Here is a 13033-nt window from a genome sequence, read left to right as displayed (position 1 = left end):
GGCTGCCCCAATGAATGACGAATATCACTTAATTTTAGGTTCACTCACCTAAAGTGATAACAACAGTAGTAATGTGCACAATACCCCACATACCGGCTGTAATTTGGTGATTACATAAACTTAATCACTGTAATTATAACTCTGAAAATAATTTGGAGTATTGTAAAACAGTTGATAAAACGAGAATGACTCACACTGCAGATTTAACGAGCAGAGTATAAGCCTACTGATTAGCTTTGATTAACCTAATTTTAACAACAATGCACACACAAACGGGTTAGTAACTAATACAGCAGTTACGTCAATTCTTGAGATTAAACCCTCACAACGATTAGTACGGTGCAATACTTAACAATTCAACGGATTCGCAATGAATAACAGAGCATAGTCCGAATTCGAACAGTACTCAAATATTCAAGTCGAAATCACGACGAATCAACAAAGTATCAGCTCAATTTGAGCAGCACTGAAACAATTGTTGGATAGTTATAATCGATCGGACGTTGAATCGTAATAGCGATCGAGTTATTACCCTGATTATGGCAGCACTTCGTGAATTAGTGTGTGTTGTGGACTGATTCTACTATAACTCGACGTAACAGAGAATTTTTACGTCGTTTCAATCACAGAATGCAAGTGCCAATGTCGGCTATTTATACTGATTTTTGGACACGCTTACGGACCGTAAGCCACTTCCCTTATGGTCCGTAAGGGAAGCAGTCTATTTATAGGCTAGCCAAGTTCGGGACTAGCTTTGCTGAGTTGACATTTTTCTCAAACGAATTTTAGACAGCGAGAATTGTTGATAATCGTCACTAGGATTTAACCCCCCCCCCTGAGTTTTAGGGGCCCTGATCCTGATTCCGATTGTTCTGGAAATTTTAGGGTTTATGCAGAATCACTCGGGTTTCTCAATTAGGGCTTCCTTATTGGATAATTATCATCCTAATTATTAATTTTAGTGAGAGTTGTTACATCCTCCTCTCCTTAAGAAAAATCTCGTCCTCGAGATTTACTGGAATAAATGAGGATATTTCAGCTTCATTTCTGATTCCAGCTCCCAAGTGTATTCTGGTCCTCTCTTTGAATTCCATTTGACTTTGACTAGCACTAGTCGTTTGTGCTTGAGAAACTTGACTTTTCTATCTTCGATCTGTAGTGGTTTTTCTACGAAATTCAGTTTTTCGTTTACCTCTACATCTTGAAGAGGTACTACCAGGGATTCGTCTGATAAACATTTCTTGAGATTGGATACATGAAATACATCATGTACTCCAGCTAGTTCTTCTGGTAGTTGTAAAAGATAAGCTACTGGTCCTATTCGTTGGATCACTGGGAATGGTCCGACATACCTTGGACTCAGTTTTCCTTTCTTACTAAATCGTACCACTCCTTTCCAAGGAAAAACTTTCAAAAGTACTTTATCTCCGACTATAAATTCTAACGGCTTGCGACGATTGTCTGCGTAGCTCTTCTAACGATCTCGAGCCGTTTTCAGTCTTTCCTTGATCTGAGTTATCTTATCCGTAGTTTCTTGTACAATCTCAGGACCTGATAATTGACTTTCTCCTATTTCTGCCCAACAAACTGGAGTTCTGCACTTGCGTCCATACAGTGCTTCGAATGGAGCAGTTTCAATGCTTGAATGATAACTATTGTTATAGGAGAATTCAATTAAGGGTAGGTGGTTATCCCAATTTCCACCAAAATCTATTACACATGCTCGGAGCATGTCTTCCAAAGTTTGTATCGTCCTTTCACTTTGTCCGTCGGTTTGTGGATGATATGCAGTACTCAGATTTAGTCGGGTTCCCATTGCTTTCTGGAAACTAGTCCAGAAATGAGAAGTAAAACGACTATCCCTATCCGATACAATGGAGAGTGGAACTCCATGTAAGGATACGACTTCGTCTACGTACAACGTTGCTAACCTTTCCATGCTAAAGGTTTCTTTCATGGGTAAGAAATGGGCTGATTTGGTTAATCTATCCACAATTACCCAAATCGCATCATTACCTTTTCTGGTTCTGGGTAACTTAGTAACAAAATCCATTGTTATGAGTTCCCATTTCCATACAGGCATTTCCAGCTGTTGTAGTAATCCTGAAGGTTTCTGGTGTTCGGCCTTAACTTGTGAACAAGTAAGACAGTTAGATACATATTCAGCTATATCCTTTTTCATTCCTATCCACCAGAAATTGTTTCTTAAATCTTGGTACATCTTATTGTTTCCTGGATGTACGGTATACCTAGATTTATGAGCTTCTTCCAAAATCTTACTTCTTAATTCTCCCTGTTTAGGTACCCAAATTCGTTTCTTGTGGAATTTCCAAATTCCATCACTTCCTTGTTCCAGTTCCTTTATATATCCTTTCATTTCTTCAGCATCGTCCTTGATTGCTGTTTCTTGAACTTTCTTCAATTGTTCTATTAAATCTACTTGTAGATTTAATCTAAGAGCACGGACTCGCTTTTGCTTCTCCTGATACTTACGACTTAAGGCATCTGCGACTACGTTCGCCTTTCCTTCGTGATATTGAATATCACAGTCGTAATCACTCAGGATTTCCATCCATCTTCTTTGCCTCATATTTAACTCTTTTTGCCCAAATATGTATCTTAAACTTTTATGGTCTGTATAAATAGTAAACTTACTTCCATACAGATAATGTCTCCAGATCTTGAGGGCAAAAATTATGGCTCCTAATTCTAAGTCATGAGTCGTATAATTCTCTTCGTGCTTTTTCAATTGCCTAGAGGCATACGCAATTACCTTCTTGCGTTGCATTAACACACATCCAAATCCTAATTTTGAGGCATCACAATATACTTCGAAATCTTCTGTTCCCTCGGGTAAAGCGAAGATTGGAGCATTCGTCAATCGGTGTTTTAAAATCTTAAAAGCTTCTTCTTGTCTAGATCCCCATTCAAACTTAACGGCTTTACAGGTCAATTTAGTCAAGGGTACAGCTATCTTAGAGAAATCCTTAATAAATCTTATGTAGTATCCAGCTAAGCCTAGAAAACTTCTAATTTCCATAGCTGTTTGTGGGACCTTCCATTTAGTGATTGCTTCTATTTTAACAGGATCTACATGAATTCCTTCGTGATTTACCACATGACCTAAGAATTGCACTTCTTGCAGCCAAAATTCACACTTCGAGAATTTGGCATAGAGCTTTTCTTTTCTTAACAAAGTTAAGAGTACATGTAGGTGCTTGCAATGTTCCTTCTGGCTTTTGGAGTAAATAAGTATATCGTCGATGAAAACGATCACAAATTTATCCAAGTATGGTTTACAGATCCTATTCATCATGTCCATGAATGCTGCGGGTGCATTCGTTAATCCAAAGGGCATGATTGTAAACTCATAATGACCATACCTAGTTCTGAAAGCAGTTTTAGGTATGTCTTCTTCTTGTACTTTCAATTGATGATATCCGGATCGTAAGTCTATCTTAGAAAAATACCTAGCTCCTTGAAGTTGATCAAAAAGATCATCAATCCTAGGTAATGGGTATCGGTTCTTAATTGTAACCTTATTTAATTCTCTATAATCGATACACATTCTCATCGATCCATCTTTCTTTTTCACAAACAACACTGGTGCTCCCCAAGGGGATGAACTAGGTTGTATAAATCCTTTGCTTAGTAATTCGTCTAATTGTTTTTTCAATTCTAGCATTTCGGTGGGTGCTAATCGATAAGGAGCTTTAGCTATTGGTGTAGTACCCGGAATTAAATGAATTCTAAACTCTACGTCTCTATCGGGTGGTAACCCAGGTAAATTCTTCTGGAAAAACATCTGGGTACTCTGAGACTACAGGGATGTCCTGAAGTTCCTTACTTTTAGTGTTAATGATTACAGAAATCATATACACCATTTCTTGTTTTCTCGAATAACTAGCCAATTTCATCACTGAGATGAATTTCAGTGGTTTTCGAGGTCTATCCCCTGCAATTAAAATTACTTCTCCTGTGGGGGTACGAATTTCTACGGAATTCTTATCACAAAGGATTCGAGCATGGTTGGCTACTAACCAATCCATTCCTAATACCACATCGAATCCGGCTAACTTCATAGGTAACAGATTTGCAGAAAACTTATGGCCTAATAGTTCTATTTTTCCTTCTTGCAAAACTTTATCTATGTTAACAGAATTCCCTTCTGCGGTTTCGACTGTAAAGATCTGCCTAAGGGTGGTTAATGGTAAATTAAGAGCTTGGCAGAATGAATTATTAATAAAACTTTGGTTTGCACCAGAGTCAAATAATACTTTTGCAAATACGTCGTGAACTAAGAACGTACCAGCTATCACATCTGGGATGAGTTCAGCTTCTTGAGTGGTCAATTGAAATGCTCGGGCATTCTTCTTTATTGTTCCATCAGCTGGTTTACCTTTATTGTCTGTGGTTTTAATCAATTTAGGACATTCTGTTTTGTAATGTCCTGTTTCTCCGCAGTTATAGCAGACTATGGTTTTCTTTTTGCAATTTTCTTCACGATGTCCTGTCATTTTGCAGAAGTTGCAGATTATATTACATCTTCCAAAATGATTCTTTCTGCAATTTTTGCAAAAAGGCAGATTTGCGGATTGTCTCATTCCTCTTTTCTTGAATTTATTATTACTACCCACACGAAAGCCTTGGGTAATCTTTTGAGCCAATTCCTTCTTTCGATCTTCTTCTCTTGTGCGTACCAGTTCATCAGTTAGGGTATTAGCTAATTCCACAGCATCGTCAATAGTACGAGGTCTAGCAGCTTTGACGATGTTACGGATTTCACTAATTAATCCCCAAATATAACGGGAAATGAGTACCGGTTCTGGCGAAGCCAGGGTAGGTACCACTCTCGCATATTCGAAGAATGTCGAAGTATATCCCCGACAATCTACGCCTATCATACGATGACTCAGGAACTTGTTGGCCATTTGTTCCTTTTCGTATTCGGGACAGAATTTTCTTTCTACAAGACTCTTAAATTCTTCCCACTTCATTGCATAGGCCACCCTTCTTCCTTTTGCTTGCAATACAGTGTTCCACCACTCTAACGCCCCTTCTTTGAACAAATTCGACGCATACATAACTTGATCTTCTTCGGCACATTTACTTATTGCAATTACTGCTTCGGTTTTCTCTAACCAACGCAGTACTGCAGTTGCTCCTTCGTTACCTGTAAATTCAGCAGGTTTGCAAGCAAGAAATTCTTTGTAAGTGCAACCAGGCGTTGCAGCTTTCATTTTCTTAGGAGGTGGAGCCTGTCGTGGATTATTATTGTCATGATTGCCGCCTCCATTTACACTATGACTAAAATTGTCTTCCTGGGTACGTTTACTAGGAATGATTTGTTGCGATTCAACAGGTTTCTGAGCAGCAGCCATGATTGTAGGAATAGCATTGTGTGACATCTGTGCTTGTGATCATTGTAAACAGTTCAGTTATCAATGAAATAAAGTTATTTGATCCCTATGTTTGTTTGTTTATGTTTGATGTTTTTCATATTTTGACTTTTATTCGATTTCAAACTCTATATCGCTTTCTGGAGAATTATACGCAAACTGGTGCGTAAACGTAGTCAGTTTAACGCGACAAATACTCCGGAACATCAATTTATGCTTAACATACCTTAAATAACCTTTACATAACTTAGAAATAAGTTTTGAAGGCTTTGGTATGGCAAAATCAAGTTTATTCGCTTACAGGGACTAAAATTGACAAACTGCGAAAGTATGCCGATTTGAACTGTAACAAACATTCCGGAACATGGCCATAAGTTAAACACACCTTAAATATCCCTTACATAGCTTAGAAATAGGCTTTGATGGGTTCGGTGTGCTAAAATAAACTTTTGGGTCATTCAGGGACTAAAAGTGTCAAAAAATGCATAAGTTTGCATTTTCGCGCATAACTTACATTTTGAATTCATCCGGACATCCAAAAATTTATGTAATCATTAAAATATTATGTTTTAGTGATTAGCTTGTCAAAAATCCAATCGTCGCGCAATTTGGACCATTTTTGCGTCCGTTACGACTTCCGTCGTAATTAACCAAACAACGCAATCGTACGGCCAAACGAACCGACATCCGGCATATTTTTGAGCATGTTTCAAGTTCCCTATACTTTAACTTCATTTTAGATCCTTAAAATGGGGTTAACGGAGTTTAAACGTGCCAAAACGCATCAAAAATCAAGTTTGGAGGTACAAGGGCCTGTTCTGCCAAATTCAATCTTTCTGACCTGCAGGGTCCTTACGGACCGTAAGACCTAATCCATACGGTCCGTAAGCAGGTGCCAGATACCAGAAAATGCAATCCAGCTTGATCCAGCTGTTCCTCACTTGTGCAAATGGTTTTGGGCAATCTATGGGCTGGTTTGGGGGCTCCCCTGGTTTTGTAAAACAATGGGCTTGATGTGTACGGCCTAGATCGAAGCACGTTATTCAACGAACGATCCTAACGGTTCTACTACATCTATAAATACCCCCACCATGTCTTGCTCAAAACCCACTTGAATTCTGAGATTTTCTCTAAGTTGAAGTGTTGAACATTTCATACCTGAGAAATACGTGGAATATCAATCTTGCGGGGACCTTCTGTAAGTATTCTTTCACGTTTTTCGTTCGTTTTAGCGTTAAAGTCAAACTGTGTTTGACTTTCTGCATTGACCAGTTTTTGGTCAACGCGAAGTTCGTTTGAACTTCATAACGTGAGCGTAATCACGATGGTTATAGTCCCTAGTAACTATACCTACTGATTACCACGTTATCTAGGCTCAGTGACGAGTCGTAGTTTCGGCCAAAATGCGTTTTTCGCGTATTTTGTAACCAAACTACTCTAGGGTATTAAAACCGTTTGTTTTAATACCAAACCTGTTTTCTAACATTACTAAACATGTTCTAGCATGTTTAGCTCGTCGCTTTTAGATTTGTGCTTGTTTAGGGTCGTAAAGGTAAGCGATCTAATCAATCGCTTATGCTTACGAACCCGACCCATTTGGTCGATCGTTAGGATCCGACCAAACATTTTAGGTGACCATAGTTGTATAGGGAATAACCTTCCGAGGTTATACCTTATGGTCACGACGTTTAAGTAGTTGTATGATAAGTAGTTCTTATGCCTTAGGTAAATTACCAAAATACCCTTTTGCGCCAAAAATTCATTTTAAACCTATGTAACATAATTTTTGGTATCTAAACTGATTTAAAAACAATATTAAGCATGTTAAGGCATATCTTACTTGCCATAGGACTAGTTAGGCTTTCCGAACGCGTTTTTACGCAAACGACGCGTTAAAGTAGCATAAGCTACCTAAACGGGTCGTAACGGGTCAAAAGCACTTGGGATAAGTTTCGTTTTAGTATGTAGGCTTTGTCAAACCATATTACATAAGTTCCCATACTTATTTGGTTTACGAACCCTCGTACTACCCGATCCTCCGATAGGTCCGTTTATTAATGTAGATACCTATATAGGTGCCGTTTGATTCCGTGATCTTCTAGCATTGCTTGGTGTTTATCCTACGACTTCTAAGCAATCTCAAGTGAGTACATAGTACCCCTCTTTTACTGTTTTCCAAACATTTTGGGGGTGAAACACATGTGCCTACTTGTTACTTTCGTGCTTTCTTGTTTTCACATCATATGCTTGCTATGTTCTTAGTACACTTATAGTACATGATTTCATTACATCGTTTTGCTATGTATGTTGACTGAGCATACTAGCACATTGATTTACATTACGTTGCTTTGCTACATATGTTTACTTGGCATATTAGCACATTGTTTTACATTATATTTTCTGCTATGTATGTTGACTGAGCATGCTAGCACATTGATTTACATGACTTTTCTGCTTTGTATGTTAACTTAGCATACTTAGTACATTGTTTTCACATAACTTGTTTACATTTGGTATGACATTTGGTTTGCATAAACGGTTCTTTACTACATTCATTAACATTAGCTACGCCGCTCGGTAGTAAGTAATGGTACCATAGGACTTGACAAATCCCGTTCCTAACATTCTGGGTTGGTTTGGATGAAAGGAATGACTGAATCCGAAAACATTTTACTTTGATAACCTTTACTCTAAGGTTATCCTGCTGTCTCAAGGCTTGAATGTAATGCGTTAACTTACCACATAAATGTTTGTATCAATAAAACAAGCTTTTACTTGGCAAAACATAACTTTTTGATTTATTCAAAATACTTTGTTTTGTTCCTTTTTACTTATGGTTAAGTATTCTCATTTTGTTACTTACCATACATAACTTTTGTTTACACATACTTAACTACATGACTACATTTTGGGTTTTAAACATTGACAATGTTTAGACAAGAACATTTGATGATTGGTTTGAACATGAACTATATACTTTGGTGGTTTGTTTAAGTGACTTAAGTAACGATATGTGTGTAGTATGCTACAAGCATGGTGGATACGCCGCTGGTACTTCCTATATATAAGTGCTTGTATTGTATTACATGACACACCGTTATTTAAATCATTCGATTTTGGACTTATACATTTTTGCAAATAACATATTTTTCACAAGACTTCGTTTTTCAAAACAATTTATTTCATACAACTTATTTTTACTTGGTTATTCTTTTAACCATACATCATTCTTTTATATACATACATATTACTGATTTGTTATCACTTTTCAAACATTTTATAAGCAAAATGGATTCATGACAAGTTTTCATTAAACCTTTTCTTAAACCTAAGTCATGAATCCTATTTTCGCAAAACCTATGTATCTCACAAGCATTTTTATGCTGACGTACCTATTTTCACATGTGTTTCAGGAGCTAATGCATAGGACGTCCGTGACACGCTAGGGTGGACTTGGGCCTTAGTGATATAAAATGGAGCTAGACTTAGTTTAATTATGTGATGTACTTTTGTTTTCTTCTATCTTAAGACAATGTGACCTGTGGGTTCTCGTTTGAAACAATGTATTCCACCCTTGGGTGATGAATAAAATATTATTTTAATTACCATGGTTGTGGAACAATAATTCTGTTACAACACTCCCCGACGTTTCCGCCACGATTTGATGTTTTACGTGGTCGGGGTGTGACACATTGGCTATCCCTTGAGTGATGATATTTTCAATATCTTTGTCACACCCCGACCACGTAAAACAACAAAACGTGGCGGAAACGTCGGGGAGTGTTGTAACAGAATCATTGTTTCACAACCATGGAATAAATAGTTTCGTTTTATTGAATTATTGAATTAAATGTTTTGATACAAATTAGATAAATACAACTATTATTCTCCAAGTTTTAAAGTCGCTAAGGCCTTGTCCATTCCTATGTGAGAATACACCAATATCATCATCAAGCATCATCAACTATTGTACCTGAAACACATGTGAAAATAGGTACGTCAGCATAAAAATACCGGCGAGTACATAGGTTTTGTATGAGTTTCAGATTCATGGCTCGTTTTACATGTTGCAATACTTATAAAAAAATAATAATTTTTTTGAAAAATATAGTATTGCGACATAAATTACCAACTCAAATCAAATTGGTTACAGTTTATAAAATCTCGTAGCCATGATTCTTAACTCCAAAACATTTGTTTAATTAAACCCAAATTGTAAATCGTTTTTGAAATAAAAACTCGATTAGTATATATATGTATATCGTTGGAAAAACCTTGTAATATATCTTTGTTTCAATAACCTTGCCCAAGTGATCTAGTTAACACAACGACATATAATGTATTAAAAGCACTTATATATAGGAAGTACCAGCGGCGTATCCACCATGCTTTTAACACATTACACCCGCCCCGTTATCTAATCACTTCCCTAGCCCAACGGTTCAAACAGATTTCAAACGGTTCATGTCAATCAAGGGTTACAAACGGTTCACATAATCAAATGGTTACAAACGGTTCACATAGTCAAGTGATCACAAACGGTTCACAGGATCAAACGGTTACAACGGTTCACAGGATCATACGGTTACTACTGTTCAAAATGTAAAACAATGTGTCCATATACTGGCTGAGCATATGCGACAAAATGTAATATACGGAAATCAGTATGCTAGCATGTTAAGTAAACATACATGGCAACACATAATGAAATCGTGTACTAATAATGTACTATTGAACATAGTAAGTATATGATATAAAAACATGGGAAACATGAAAGTATCAAGTAGGCACATGTGTTCCACCCCAAAACAGTTTGAAAACAGTAAAAGAGGGGACTATGTACTCACCTGAGGGTGCTTAGAAGTCTTGAACAACAACCAAGCAAAGCTAGAGTGACCAGGGAATCAAACGGCACCCTATATAGGTAACTATGTAAATAACCGGACCTAAATCGGGAGATAGGATAGAATGAGGTTCTATAAATCAAATGAGTAATTAAACTCATATGGTATGATTTAATAGACCTTACATTCTGATTGGAAAGTCTACCTAAGTACTTTTGACCCGTTTCGACACATTATGGTAACATAAGCTACTATAAGGCGTCGTTAGCGTAAAACTATGTTCGGATGGTTAACTATGTGCTATGCCAAGTCTTACATGCCCAATTATCCCTAAACATGTTACTAAATCAGATTATATGTCAAAAATATGTTCACATAGGCAAAATACGGATTTTAGCTTCAAAAGGGCGTTTTGGTCATTTCCTATGGGCATACAAGCTAACTAGCAAATGACTAACCAATCCTATGTGATCATAAGGTATAACCTCAGTGGTTATTCCCTATGCAACTATGATCACTAACTAAGCTTGGTCGGATCCTAAAGATCGACCAACGGGTCGGGTTCGGAAGTATAAGCGGTTGTTTAGACCGCTTAACTTACGACCCTAAACAAGCACAAACTAATAGTGTCGAGTTAGACATGTCAAAACATGTCCAACCTACTGATTTGGTATCAAAACAAAGTGTTTTGATACCCTAAAGTAGTTCCGAGGCAAAATGCGTGCTAAAACACATTTTGACTGAAACTTTGACTCGACACTACAACTAGCTAACGTGGTAATCAGCGGTTATAATCACGAAGGATTATAACTATCGTGATTACAATCACGTTTCAAAGTTCAATTGAACTTTGACTTGACCAATTGATGGTCAAAACCGAAAGTCAAACTGTTGGCCAAACGTTTGACTTTCTGCACTACATAAGGAAAAAGCCATAAAAAGAATGAAAGAATGCTCACTAAGGGTCCTTGCTATCTTTTCAACAAAGAAGACAAAGTCCCAATGCTTGAGAGAGCTCCCAAGTCAGATGTGAAGAAGAGAAAGAAGAAATGAGCAAGGAACAAGTGAAATGGGATGGCCTATATATAGTTTTTCGCAACCGTTAGGATCATTTCTTGGAGAAGATGGCATGATCTAGGCCATACAATTGTCAAAGAATGATTGGGGGACTTGTTCTCCACACAAACCAGCCCATAGCATGAAAAACCATTGATCAAAACCATTGGAACAAGAGGAAATGACCAGATTCAGTGTTTCTGCAATTCTGCTGATCTGGGGACTGCTTACGCACCGTAAGCACATGTCCATACGGTCCGTAAGGGACCTGCAGACCAGCAACTTTCAAAAATGACAATTTAGCCCCTGAACTTGCAAAGCTTGCATTTCGGCTCATTTTTGACACGTTTAAGCCTCGTTAACCTCATTTCAAGGCTCTAAAATGAAGTTAAAGTATAGAGAACTCAAAACATACTCAAAAACATCTTGGATGTCGGTTCGTTTGGTCGTACGATCGCGTTGTTTGGTTAATTACGACGGAAGTCGTAACGAACGCAAAAACGGTCCAAATTAAGCGACGAATGGAATTTTATCATGCCAATCACTAAAATAAAAATATTTTAGTGTGTACAAAAATTTTGGATGTCCAGATGTGGTCAGAACGTAAGATATACGAGAAAATGCAAACTTACGCCGTTTTTGACACTTTTAGTCCCTGTAAGATCATATAAGCATGTTTTCGCACACCGAACCTATCAAAGCTTATTTATAAGCCATGTTTAGGTTATATATGGTATGTTTAACTTATGATCAAGTTCCGGACTGTACGTTGCCTTACGAAACGGCAGACTTTTGCAAGTTGACGCAAATAGTCCCTGTAAGCGAATAAACTTGATTTCGGCATACCAAACCATCCAAAACTTATTTCTAAGTTATGTAAAGGTCATTTAAGGTATGTTAAGCCTATGTCACTATTCCGGAGTGTTTGTTGCATTAAACTGGTTATATTTACGCATCAGATCGCATATAACCTTCCAGAAAGCGATTTAAAGCCTGAAGTCGAACAAGAATTGATATGTGCAAATGATACACATATTTTCACAAATCCCAAATATGAAACACAAAATTTCATTGGTTTGGCACTTGTTCGACGGTCACAGTGACACAGGTGTCACAGTGTCCCCTACTTTAGGAAATTTCGTCCCGAAATTTATTCGTAGGAGTCTGTCTGTGACGTTGTGTTAAGTAACCACCAGAGATATGTAAGGCGTAATCCTATCATTTCCCTAACGGATATTCTTCAGAAACGAAAATGAACGGATGGAGTCATTTTCAACAGATGCTTCCTCAGAAACGGAAATGAAAAGGATAACCAAACGGATATTCATTTCCTTCAACGAATATTCTTCAGAAGCGAAAATGAATGGATAATCCATTTTCCTCAATGAATTCTTCATCAGAACGGAAATGAAGGATTAAACAAACGGATATTCATTTCCATCAACGGATATTCCTCAGAAGCGAAAAATGAATGGATGATCCATTTTCCTCAACGGATTCTTGATTAGAACGGAAATGAAGGATTAAACAAACGGATATTCATTTCCATCAACGGATATTCTTCAGAAGCGAAAAATGAATGGATAATCCATTTTCCTCAACGGATTCTTCATCAGAACGGAAATGAAGGATTAAACAAACGGATATTCATTTCCATCCACGGATATTCTTCAGAAGCGAAAATGAATGGATAATCCATTTTCCTCAACGGATTCTTCATCAGAACGGAAATGA

This window comes from Helianthus annuus, chromosome 12, assembly GCF_002127325.2.
Source record: "Helianthus annuus cultivar XRQ/B chromosome 12, HanXRQr2.0-SUNRISE, whole genome shotgun sequence".
Taxonomy (NCBI): Eukaryota; Viridiplantae; Streptophyta; class Magnoliopsida; order Asterales; family Asteraceae; genus Helianthus; species Helianthus annuus.
The sequence above is the reverse complement of the archived record's forward strand: the minus strand, read 5'-3'. Positions refer to the sequence as shown.